At 38.0% G+C, this 13,004-nt stretch overlaps 1 protein-coding gene across 1 annotated transcript in view; it reads left to right on the top strand.

Annotated features, from left to right (window-relative positions):
• The first annotated feature begins 3,729 nt into the window (after positions 1-3,729).
• LOC122811026 (sprouty-related, EVH1 domain-containing protein 1-like) overlaps positions 3,730-13,004 on the top strand; it is a 1,131,707-nt gene continuing 1,122,432 nt past the window's right edge. The window contains exon 1 of the mRNA XM_044082587.1: positions 3,730-4,092. The gene's annotated coding sequence lies outside the window, so the exon portion shown is untranslated. The remainder of the gene's footprint in view (positions 4,093-13,004) is intronic.

Genomic DNA, 13,004 nt, shown 5'->3' with positions numbered 1-13,004 from the left:
GGAGGAAGGTTTAGAAATAAGTTATGAAGAAATGAAGAAGAAGTAATTTGGACATTTGTAAAATAAAAAAAACTCAATTTGTAGAAGTAGGTAAAGGAGTAGGAGAAGGAAAAATAAAATTTATAGGAATTAACAAAAAGGAAAAGAAAAGGGGGAACTGATGACTGGTTAGTAATTAATAGTAAAGATATTAAAACAAAAAGCAAGAGGGGATAGACGTAGAACAGTGGATGTTGATGTAAATAGTATAAAGAATTTGGTTAGGAAAATAAGTATTCTAGAATGTTGCAAAAGACTTGATGCTGATATTATAATTTTGGAAGATATGAAATTTTTGACTAATGAAGAAAAGTTACAAACTGTATCACTATGGTGAGGTAACGTTGTATGGAACTTAGGCAAAGAAACGTATTCTGGTATGGGGATTCTATGTAAGAAATCTGTTAAGATATTAGACATGAAATTACTTATAATAGAAAGGATTACAGTTCTAGATATTAGATGGGAGGAAGAGGTATATCAAATTACTGCACTTTATACTTATGTAACAAGTAAAGAAAGAGAAAATATGTTTAAAAAATATTGGACTATGTGACTATAAATATGGACATCGTAAATGTAGGAGATTTTAATTCTAATTTAAGGAAATAAGGGCAGTGCTATGAAAAAAATATTGGATGTACTTAAGTATGGTAAACTAAATATTTGTAAAATTAATAAATGGGCTTATAGTAGAGGAGAACACAAGACAGAAATTATTTCTTGATATTGTTAGGACTTCAATATAAAGAGGAAGGAGTAATAGAAACACGTTTCTCAAATCATCAGGCAATATGGCTAGAGATAAAAGGAAAAGAGGGATATATCAAAATAGGTAAAGGAATAAAAAGAATAAATGAGAAAGAATGGGATGAAGAAGGAAAAGTGATATTTAGAGAACTGTGGAAAAAATCACATTAATATAAAAAATTATTATAAGAATTGGTTGGAGTGATGAATATGTTTGATAGGTGCCATGGGATCTTTTACATCCACCTGAGCTCCACCAACTCAAGCAGGTGTGGCCATGGTTTAATGCCTCATATGAAGGATGACACACTCAGGAGTGCAACAACCTCTTATGCTATAATGCAGTGTCAGTAATCAATCTACCTGGTATAGGAATAGAACCGACGGCTTTCTGCATCAAAGGCAAGTGTGCCACCTGTTGCACCACTGACACTGCTTATTTAGCTTTGTAGCAGCACTACTGGAATGTAAGACCCTGTATCTGAATTTTACAGAGAAATCATTCTTCCCACATTGAAAGTGAGTGTGAAATATAGTAATTTATGTTGATTTTTGTGGTGCATATAGTTCCTATGGGGATACAGAAATGCTTCACTATTCTACTGCACTGAAGTGAAGCAATGTCCAGTTGTAACATGTGTAACCATATCTTGTATATTTAGCATACTAGTCTGGCCCCACTCTGCAGGCTTAATATGGAATTATTTTGAAACAGCAATTCTGACTATTCCCACATCAACCTGTCATCACATTGCAGAAGTGAATGGAACAATCTCTGCAACAGTTTCAAGTTAAGGGAGTCAGTTAAGAATAGATAGGAAGGTTGATGAAAAGGCATGATCTGCAAACTTCAACAACCTGCCCCAATAATTTATCAGACTCTGGATCTATTCCTTACTTTCTCCTACTAACCCCCTACGTCTTAAAAACAGGCATACATGAGAAAACACTATACAAACAGTTTAGTGGGACCCCACTCCAGTGGAGGCTCATGTTACACCACTTTACAAAGGAACTGGATATTTGCTTACTAAGTATCCTATCTAAAACATTGAACATGTAATGCTTTTACAAAGGGTGCTCAGCAAATACAGCATTAATAACAATAACAGTTAATTTACTGGTTTTATTGATTTGCAGATTGGGTTGGTCACATTTATCAAGTGGCCTCTTTTCAGTGTTATTAATGCTTACTAGGTGAAATTTGGCCGGGCCACTGGAGCTGCCACTAACTCAGGAAGATGTGATCACAATTTAATGTCTCATCAGAAGAATGGAACTAAATACATCAGGAACAAACTAAACCCAGGTCAAAATAAACTCAGGAAAAGTAGCATTAGGACTTTTCATACATCTACAAAAACATTTAATACTGTAGGTCATGCTTGTCTTGTATGGGATCACTGATTTGTGTTTTAACCAGCATACCACAAAATAGAAAAGTCAAGGTTAGATGGTGTCAGGATTGAATTCACAGTGGAAAAAGACATCCCACAAGGACATGTTTTGGCGTCTACTATATAATCAATATTTCAACCCTATGTCATGTCAGTGTCATCCATTAAAGGTAATTCAGTATGTTGATGAGACATCTATCCTATGATCAGCCAAGTTCTTACACTGTACATACTTCTGCTGAAAAAAAAAGTTCAAAGGCAGCATCCAGTTTCTAGAAAAATGGTTACAAAGTTCTCATCTAATGATAAATTAACCAAAAGGTAACTCACTTGTATTTTGCACCAGTCATTACACACATTCACATACCCCTATACTGGAAGTAAAAACAGCAATAAACAAATCCATTCCCTACACCAGGAAAATTAAATACTTAGGATTCACTCTTCATGATGCAGTCTCCTGAGGAGCAAGCATATACTACCATAAAACATGTAACCTAATGTTAGGTAAATTATATAGATTCTGACATTATCAAACACCAACTGCAAAAACAAAGCTGAGCACTGCCCTTGCTTTGTCCAGGCTGTTCTAGAGGTGTACAGCCTGTACTAATGCATCAAATTCCCTTTAACAAAACTACAACAGACACACCACAAAACTGCAAAATTGTCTATCAGCTACCCACAAAAAAATCATCATTGCTCCCTTCTACAAAACTTCTTCTGCATCTTTCAAGAACAGCTGAGATACTTTCTATTGGGTCATACTTACAAATGTACCGCACCTTGCCTTCATGAAGCTGGCCAGCCTACCTGAACTGTATGGTCATCTCAGAGTTTTCTATTAAAAACCTAGAGAACCAATAACTCCTACAGATTTGTCATTATTAAAAAATATTTTGGTCATATCTGAAACAAACTGCTAACAGAACTGACAGGCCTAGAGGAAGTAAATGCCTTTAAAAAGTAATTAAATGTATATTTTAAAACCATGTCACTGCAATTGCATATATTGATAGCTGCTAAAATTCTAAGCCCTTATTAAATCTAGAAGATGGTGAATTCAGTGCAGTATTTAAAATCTATTTATTAGGTTTGTGGAGAGTTGCAGAGGTTGTGGTGATTCAAAGATATGCCTTGTACAGGTAGGTATTGTATGGTATTCAGTGCTTCTGAGTGGGATAATAATATCTGCAAATGAGTGAAGAAATGTCACAGTTCAGAAAAATAGCAGATGCACGTTGTTCAGGTGAAATGAGCACAAATAAACTGATGCAAGCAAGTGTGTGTGTGTGTGTGTGTGTGTGATAGAGATATATGTACATAGACGCACACTTTTCTATAGATATAGTTACACACACACACACACACACATACACACACACACACACACACACACACATCTGAACCTGTTGCCTTGCCTTTCAATTTAGGCTCCTTAAAACTTAACCGTAACATCGTGTTGTCTTTCAGAACGGAATCAGCATTACTGCGCTCCCTAAATAATGTACGTCTCCTCTTGCCCTCCCCTGGGGCAGTGGGGCCTGGCAGGCTGTTGCTGGTTGCAGGCACTAGGATCCCGCGGAAGCCGTTAGCGTTAGCTTTGCTGCTCCTTCCCTCATTGACACCGTGTGGCTCTCGATCCCCGGTTCCCAACTCACCGCTCCCCCTGCAAGAGGCAGCCCGAGCCGCGCTGATCGCCATCAGTCGCCGCCGGCGCCACCACTACAGCTTGGGCAGGTGCAGGAGGCAAGGGAGAAGGGAGGATGCTACAAGCTGAAAAATGGCTGCTGGATCATCATCACCACCATCATCAGGATGCTCAGAAAAAATGGAGAAAGAATAAGGACATGAACATTTGAACATATACAGAACCTCAGCCAGCTGCTGCGGCCATGGAACAAGAGTGAGTCCTTGGCGTTGTATTTATAAAAATGGAATATATTATTTTAAAAAGCAAAGGATGGCAACGGGGTGGCAATGCACAAAATAACCAATGCAACACCCTGTTTATTGTGCCTTCTGTATGTTATCTTTCTGTATTGCATTTCCTTTATTTTTACTTCACCACTTTTATGAATGGAATTTGATTCATTTTTTCCAAGGTGGGAAACGGGGGCATTTGTTTGTGAATCAATCTTATTTGCATCTGGATTCATTCATAAAAAACAGAGGCAGCGATAATCCTGGAGAGCCATCGTTTTGCTTTATGATTAGACAGATGCCTGATGTGGATCCTTTTTCACAGTTAGCTTTGCAGATTTGCCTTCTGGTGTATTAATCTGTGGTTTGATAAACCTACTCCGTACATTATATACATATATATTTTTCACCTGTTGTTTATTGAAGGGAGGACAAAGAACCAGGCTGGGTCATGTGACCCTCCATTCACAAAAATCCTGCCCAGGGTTTCCATTGAGATGGGCAGGAGCGAGCATCTGGGCCAGTGGATTTTCTTTTCTTTCTTTCTTTTCTTCGTCTTTTTTTTGTAATTGTTCGGATTATTCGTGCATGAAAATGTGTTCCAGGAAGGTAGACGAACTCCATAAGGAAATGCACATTAATAAAAAAAAAAAAAAAAAAAAAAAAAAAAAGTGTATGTGTGTGTGGATATATATATATGTGCATATATTTATATATATATATATATATATATATATATATATATATATATATATAGACATGTGTGTATATATATATATATATATATATATATATATGTATATGTGTGTGTGTGTTTAAAATGTATGAAGCTCAGTTAGATGTATATTAAGGGTCGACCAACTGGTAGCCACACACACACACACACACACACACACACAGTCTCTACATCCCTGTACGTACATTAATGGTGCAGTTTTCTGTGGTGTAACTAGAATAATACTCTAAGCCTGTGAGCAAGCTAAAGTATTTCATGGTTATTCACCCTTAGGCCATTTGTTTGTACCTACAAATGTTTTGTGAGAATGTAGAATTTATATATTCAAGTTAGTCCTACAACAGTGTTGCAACTAGGCTGATCCTATTTTTGACATTAGTTATGATTCCTAAATTTATAATTGAATAGCCTGTTGTGTGTGTGTGTGTGTGTGTGTGTGTGTGTGTGTGTGTGTTTTTCCCATTGGGCTCATATTTGCCTGAAGCATTAAGTAGATTGAGATGACGGTACTTCAGAAAGAAGCACATTCAGTTCTATTAAAAGCATAGAATCCAGAACCAGAAAGGAATTCTCTATTATAGCAACAATGTTTGCAAATGACATATATTGGGTATTTTTATATTTCACTATTACATTTGGATAACTTCTGTTTAACAGTATCCTTTCTCTTTAGCCTGACCATGAGCTAGTCTGAAACAAATGTTTTTTTGCTTGCCTTAAGGGCAGTAGTTGTAGACAGGATTTAGCCAGGATTTTTGGAATTGTACACCAATGTACATTTACCACCCCAGCATCTGAAGCACACTTCTTGGGACTTAGTTACAATGTATGCCTGAGAGAAGTCACATTTAGGGCTGTAACCAGAAATTTCAGATTTGTATCCCAAGCTGCTATCTCCCCTTCCAGCAAAATTGATGCTTGTTTTATTGTGCATGTATTAAATCATAGCTGGCCTTAGGTATGGGCCAACTATGTGGCTGCCTAGGGTGCCGCTGTAGCAGGGGCACTTTTCCAGTAAACTGGATGGCGTAAATAGACCAGGATGGGGGCACCAGGTGGTGTGGGAGGGAGCTGTGCAGCCCTTTTGCCTAGGGTACCACTTGACCTAAGGCCAACTCTGTACTAATTTAGTTACTTAAAGATGGAGTAAATAAATTGAAGTGCTTGTACTAAAAGCCAGTAAATAGATGTACAGAAACTATGGGTACTCACCATAATGTGGAGTCTTTCAATAAAATTTAAGTTGCAGTAACAGCCTGGAGTGTTGCCACAGGAGTAGGACCACTCCACACACAAAAATTCCAAGGCTGCTAAACCTTGCCCGCATTTCAGTAATGTGCTGTTGTAAAATAATAATAATACTGTAATTTAGGAGCAAATTAAATATATGTGCATATATAAAAGACGGGAGGAAAGATGCTGGAATGCTTCCTGCAGCCAGAACCTATCTTAGGGATCCAGCATTATGGTGAATACCTCTGACCTTTGTATCTAACTTAATTCATCTCTGGCTATAAAATTAATTAGGACAGTACCCCCAGAGTAGTCTTTCTGAGTTATCACTGTAAGGGAATAAAACCACAGTGACTATGGTCCCCAGAACCTCAATGTCATGTTTTGCTTTGGAATGTTTATCATTGTTGTCCTGGGATGACTGGGTTGTAGCTGTGCAAATGTCATCCAAGAGACATCACAGAAAAGAGTTTTGCATGCATAAAAAGTTATGGAAGAATGTGCCTCAGGAAATCCATGTACAGTACTTTTTTGTCATAGTATAAAATAATACAACTAAGCATTGCTTAGTAACTTTTCCAGAGGAAACAATGGACTGATCATAGTTTCTATACGCTTTCTTCAGTCTTAAGCTGTCTTTGTACACCCATGCAGTGAGATGGATGCTTTCCTCGATTAAAGTACTGTGAACAGAAAACTGGTAAATAAGTCAGTTAAATTAAATAAGTCTCTGTGTGTTTCTTAGTCACCTTGAAAAAAGAAGGGTCACAGATAAAGCCCGCTACTTAAAAATGCACTTAGGTGATGTGACTGCCACTGCAGATAGTGTTTTCTAAGATATGAATTTAATTATACTGAAACTCTGGGCAATCTGAAAATAAGACAGGCTGCGATAATCTAATAATCTATACTTTGCAATGAGCAGGAAGGCAATAAGACTTCATCATAAGGTGATGAATCTTTCTTCTGCCACAGTTAGACAGGAAGTGGCATGTTTTATTTTGAGATGTATGAGTAGCCCTAAGTCCACTACGAGAGTGATTAGAGAGGTGGTGTTACATATGGTTTACCTGTCAAAGGATTGATTGAATAATCTACCATCATAAATGCTTCCTACATTATGTAGAAATCTTGACAGAGGCATTCAAAGGTTTGAGTCCTGGGATCAGTGACCCTTGAAAGTCCACTGAAGTACAATCCTGTGGATTCTCACATGTAGTTCCATGAAAATGCTAGAAGTTCCAAAGCCTTGAGGTATAGGCTGGCCAAAGGTAGTTTATCTGACAAAGAAGGGGAGCTATGGCAAAAAGGTGTGAGAGTTTCTCTAATGGTAAAAATGTCAATATATCATGATATTATGGTAATAATCTGTAAAAGTCATGAGTCTGGCTCACATTGGGTGAGACTGCATACTTCATTTTGATCCTAATGAGTAGATGATCTGGAGCAGGGACTCACTGTGATGCTGCCTTGGCTGTTGGATACTTAAAGATAGTTCTCAAAGCAGGGAAAAAGTATAAACATGAAGTCAAAGGGAAGAGTTAAAAACTGGTAATGACTTACTCCTGTTCAAAGGTGCAGTAATCTTCCTGGTTGTTTTCTGAGCTTCATGTGTAGGCAAGCATTTAGAAAGCCTAAAGATCACAACCAAATGTCTTTGGATAGTAAAGGGAGGGGACAGAGAGTGAAGTGTCACTATATGAAATGCCTTCTTTGGCATAAAGAAATTTAGGAGGCCCACATCTGGTACGGACCATGGGTCCCTTGTTTCTTTGCAACTAAAAAGAATCTTGATTAATATTTAAATCTTTACTGATCATGTACAACCTTTGAATAGTTATTTTGTTTTAGCCCTTATGCATCCTTTTTTGATGTGATTTTTCTGTCAAGATGAGACATCTGGCAAGGGCAGAGGAAGGGAATACGAAACTGTACATGAGAGCCCTTGGCTATCCCTTCCATTGCACCCACACACGCACATCAGCTGTCATTTTGAACCAGTCTGATTCATGGATGGAACATTTCTCTGTGAACATCTACTTTTATACTAATGTCTGTGTTGCAGCATATGCCTATGTTTTCCTGGTGCATTTTTGATGGACTTATAGTCATGTTATCATCCTGTATATATAGTGATTGTTTCCCTGTTTTTATTATTATTTTAGACTAAAAGCTAATTTTCAGTTATTGTAACTATATGTATCTAGAACTGATATTCTGTAACTGTCTGGCCAGTCTTTTTTCCATGTACGTTTTTACTGTGTTTATGCTAGTGGCCCAGGTTCTGGATGAAACAGTCTTTGGACTAGTTCACTTACTCAGTCAATAAATGGGAAATAAATAAACTCCACCTCCTAGTAATGGTTGGACTGGGAGTCAGGATTGCTGCTGGCTTCAGTGGACCATCTTGACAACATCAAAGATTGGATTTCTGGGTTACTGCTGTCACAGGAGACAAAGACTGCAGATTCTCAGGGGTTCTTGTTGTTGGAGCTGCTGATTTTGGTGTTAGAATGCTCCCCAATGACTTTTCCACCTGCTTGCAAAAAGCGTAGTGAAGGGTGAAATGTCACATTTTCAGCACTAAATGTTAGCTCTTTCTTTGTGTGATTTCAGGGAGTCATCCGTTTCAGGATCAGACAGCAAGGGGCCACTAATGGGAGGGTCCAAATAGGATTCCTTGATATTCTTTGTGAATTGGGTGTGATAGAGCCAGGAGTGTCTGTTTGTAGTGGCACCATATCCTTCTACCCTGGTCCCTGGCATACCGCCTGCTGTATGGCTGTGACTCGGACCATTAGGTTATCAGTAACAGAGATCATGAAAGCGTACACCATAATCCTTTCACTAATGACATTGCTGTGCATCTCATTTATTGAATGATGCCCTGCATTGTAAAGATCTTGTTGAAGTATGAAGGATTTAGGTAGTTTAATGCCCTTTTATGTAGTGTGGAAGAAGCATAAACATTATATCCTAGTCTGCCTGGATCTTTTGTTTCCTAGTCTGAGCAATTGATAGCTGGAGACCAAGCGGCAGGATTCTTTTTTAAGACTACTACTGAGACAGTTATGTCAGATTTGGGGGGTCTCTGTTCACAGTGAACTCTCCTTTGGGGGAGCAAATGCATGACCCTGCTTTCTGGGAACAATGGCCACAATATAAAAGCATCTACATGCATAGCTGGCTAAATTCTACCAAGACAGGACCTACTCAAGAATACTATTCTGCTGTCCCACAGGCTTTTTTGAGCCTTCATGTTAATGAGAGTGACTCACCGGCCATCTGTCCTGCATTAATTTTAGGACCTCACCAAATTTAAGGATACCAGATGGATGGATGGATGGATGTAGATGGAGAAGCAGGTTGAGCTGCCTCCCAGCACTTTATTCTTCTGTTTGTTTCAAAGACGGGAGGCATTATCTGAGTTGTTCATATGCCATCACTCTGATTATGTGGGATTTTATGTGCCATTCAGGTTTTTTTGCATATACCAAAGATGTCCTGTGGGTGAACTGGCCCTGCTCCAATTTTCCCAGATGAATGCTTGAAGAGAGTAGGTGAGTGCATGAGTGTGCATTTGGTGATGGGCTGACACCCAGTCTTGGTTAATATTCCATGCATTGAACACACTGTGAGCTGGGATAGGGTCCAGCTCTATGTGACTCTGAACTTCACTGAGTAGGCACTGGAAAGTGGATAAAAGAAGTTAGTTTTAATTTAAAAAGTGCACATCAGTAATTATAAAACACTGTCATCCTAATATGAACTGCTGTTGTAGGGGTCATTTAAAATGAATAAACAAGTCAGGGCATTGGCAGTGTGTTCGTTGTGTTTTTTATGCTGACAGTTAGTATGGGGAAACATATTATTTCTGAAAGATTGTTGTCCTCTTTCACCTTAGGACCAGGTTTAATCATTTGTTATGAAGTAGTTTCAGATATGAATTGTTCTTTACATGAGACTGTTCATTGAATCAGGAACAAACTCTCTGAGATGGGATTGTTTAGGTTAATTAAAGATAAAAAAACCAGTTACCAACTCAACCCAGTGACAAAGGAACAGGACAGAGAGATAAAGCAGTCATAGGCTAACTTTCTTTTCCTGGGGAAATATTCCATGCCAAGTTGCTGCTGGCAAACCTTGGTACAAGTCAGAGTCATTACCACTATACATTTCAGAAATACTGTGCTATGGACTGTTTGGAGAGATGTCCACCTACACCCTGTAGTGCTCTCATTCTAAATTCTTTTCTCCCAGGGCATCTGGGAAGTTTTCAGCATCTCAGCTACCTAGCTGAACATTGTTTCTCAGCCACGAAGAAAGGAATGACACAGTGGTCACTGGGACCCTGACCTGCAAAAAATGTTAGGGTGCTTTAGCCACAACAACACTGCCACATTCCTGTTTAACCACCATTAAATATGCCTGCCTGCTGTGAGCAGCATGGTGACCAAAGGCATATGTGATAGATGGCATACCATTCACATCTACCATGTGTGATGCACAGGGACGACCAAGCTAGATGACCACTGATAACTGTCAAATGTAGCCCTTTGTAAACCACTGTCTTTCATGTTCAGACTTATCTGAATTCTTGTTGTCAAATGAATGCACTTGCAATCCCCCTGTATACCTGTTTCTGTTTTTTATTTTGTCTTACGTAGCTGTGTGACTTAGTTACTCATCATAAAATGTTACACTGCAATTGTGTATTTTCATTCTATGTTTACACTTAACCTATTGCCTAGAATATACTATGCATTTTAAGTTGTTGGATTGGATCTTATATTTTGTAGTCCAAATATTATACAAGCACACGGACCATGTCTTAAAATATGATTTTACTATTTAGCTGATTTAATCAAAATAATGTTTGCCTGTTTGTTTAAATATACCAAGGTACATGCAGATACATGCTGATGCCTGCAAAGAGAAATACTGCTTTTTAGCAACTGTTCTTTCTGTTTCATTCATGAAATAAATGTGGAATTGCATAAAAAATGTTCTCAGACAGGCTTCCTGTTATATTGCATTTCATGTGTGTGATCTTATTTGAATACTGTCAGTGTTTCAGAAAATACTTCCATGCATAATGTGGTTTCAGTGTGTGCAGTAATATGGAGTAACAGCAGAGCTGCTACCTTGCTTTTGAAATGGTGCGACATTACACCCAAATGTGTGTGTAGAAAGGACAATGTAGGCAGCTAAGACAGAAAAATGTACTATCACAGACTGAGAGATCAAATCATATTCCTCTTGGAGCAAGTGAATGCAGTTAACAGGCATTGTTTATTAAGAGTAATTCTGAGTCAGCCTACCAGTTTAAATAAATACCTGAAGCACTCTATATTTTTTGTTAAAGAATTAAAGGCCCCTGACAATGAGCAGCCTCATATTACTTGGGAATGGAAGAGAACTTGAAGTCTAATGGATGGATCATATTATTAGCCCTGTTTTAGGATACAGGGGTATATATTTGTCAAAAGTGCGTGTCAGAAGTGGAGTGAGAGGGGCTGGTCATTGTGCTCTGTGATGTTTGCCTTACTTTGCCTGAAATACACACAACAGTCTTGGCTAAGAGTAGAAACAGATGAAGAGTGGTGAGATGGGCTACAAATTGTGTATTCTATTTGTGACCCGCACTGGCAATATGTTTTATACCAGGTTAGTCTCACTAAGTATGACCTTTTTTCAGGGGAGACTTGCGGCAGAGTGATAACTTGGCCAGTACACTGGAGAATTACTGTTGCATTGTATAATTTATGGAGTCAGAAAGGCACAGAAAGGGATTTAAATGGTAATATTTTTAAAATGATATGGCTTAAAGTAAGTTAGAAACAAATGCAACATATTTTGAGTAGTTTTTTTCAAATGTTTGTTTTCATTTCTTCTGAAAAGAATAGAAAAAAAAGGAAAGAAAATCTTTGTATTTATTTAGTTGTATGTGTTGTTTGAATAATACCTCCTGCTCTTGTCAGTAAGTGTGATGCAGTCTTTAATAATCACCTGAACTACCACCAAGTTTGGCATATGGGACCTACATTTACCAAAATGTATTAGGGGCACTTGGATTCTGTTCAAGTGAAATGATTATGGCTTAATCTCATTTAACCCTCTGAAAGAATCTCTGAAAAAAGTTCATTTTTGAATACCAATAGTGGAGATAAGAGAGAAAAATGTGACAGCCAGTCTGTCTAAACTATGAGTAAGAAAAGAATACATTTTAGCATTTTTATTTGATATAAACCAAGAATTTCGTGCAGATCCTGAAACTGGTACGCAGAAGCCAAAAAAGAACCAAATCATAAAACAAATGACCAGGAAGCCATGATTCAACTGCCAGAGCATTTAATGCATTAAAACAACACAGTTAGGCGCTTTTGTCTTAATGACTTCTTCAGAACTATGCTATTCAAGAAAAACAAACCATTCTTACAGGAAATTACATCATTACACACCCCTAGGTGCAGTCACTAAAAAGCTGTAAAAAACTTTAGAATCTCTAACTGTGTTGTTTGTATTCATTAAATACTCTGGCAGTTGAATCATGGCTTCCTGGTTGTTTGCTTTTTATTTATTTTGATGTCCTAACAGTTATTATACGAAATGATCCTTTTCTTCATTCCAAATTTTTGTCTACAACATATTTCAGTAGCTAGTCAAAATATTTGCATAAAATCACTTCTCCCGAATAAATCCCATTAGGCCAGATTCATCAAGGTTACACTATGGGCCAAATTCCCAAAGAGTAGCTCTCAGCGTAAGTCTGCCTTGACTGTGAAAGACCTGCTCTCAGTGTAAGCGACTCACTTTGGTGTAAGGCCTATATATAAACAGGCATATTATGGGGTCTGATTTTAAAACACATGCTCTCAGGCTGCTCTCAGTGTAAGTGGTCACTTACAGTAAGAAGAGTCTTTTGG

Source organism: Protopterus annectens, chromosome 1.part0 (genome assembly GCF_019279795.1).
Source record: "Protopterus annectens isolate FY-2018-M chromosome 1.part0, PAN1.0, whole genome shotgun sequence".
Classification (NCBI taxonomy): Eukaryota; Metazoa; Chordata; order Ceratodontiformes; family Protopteridae; genus Protopterus; species Protopterus annectens.
The sequence above is the reverse complement of the archived record's forward strand: the minus strand, read 5'-3'. Positions and strand labels throughout refer to the sequence as shown.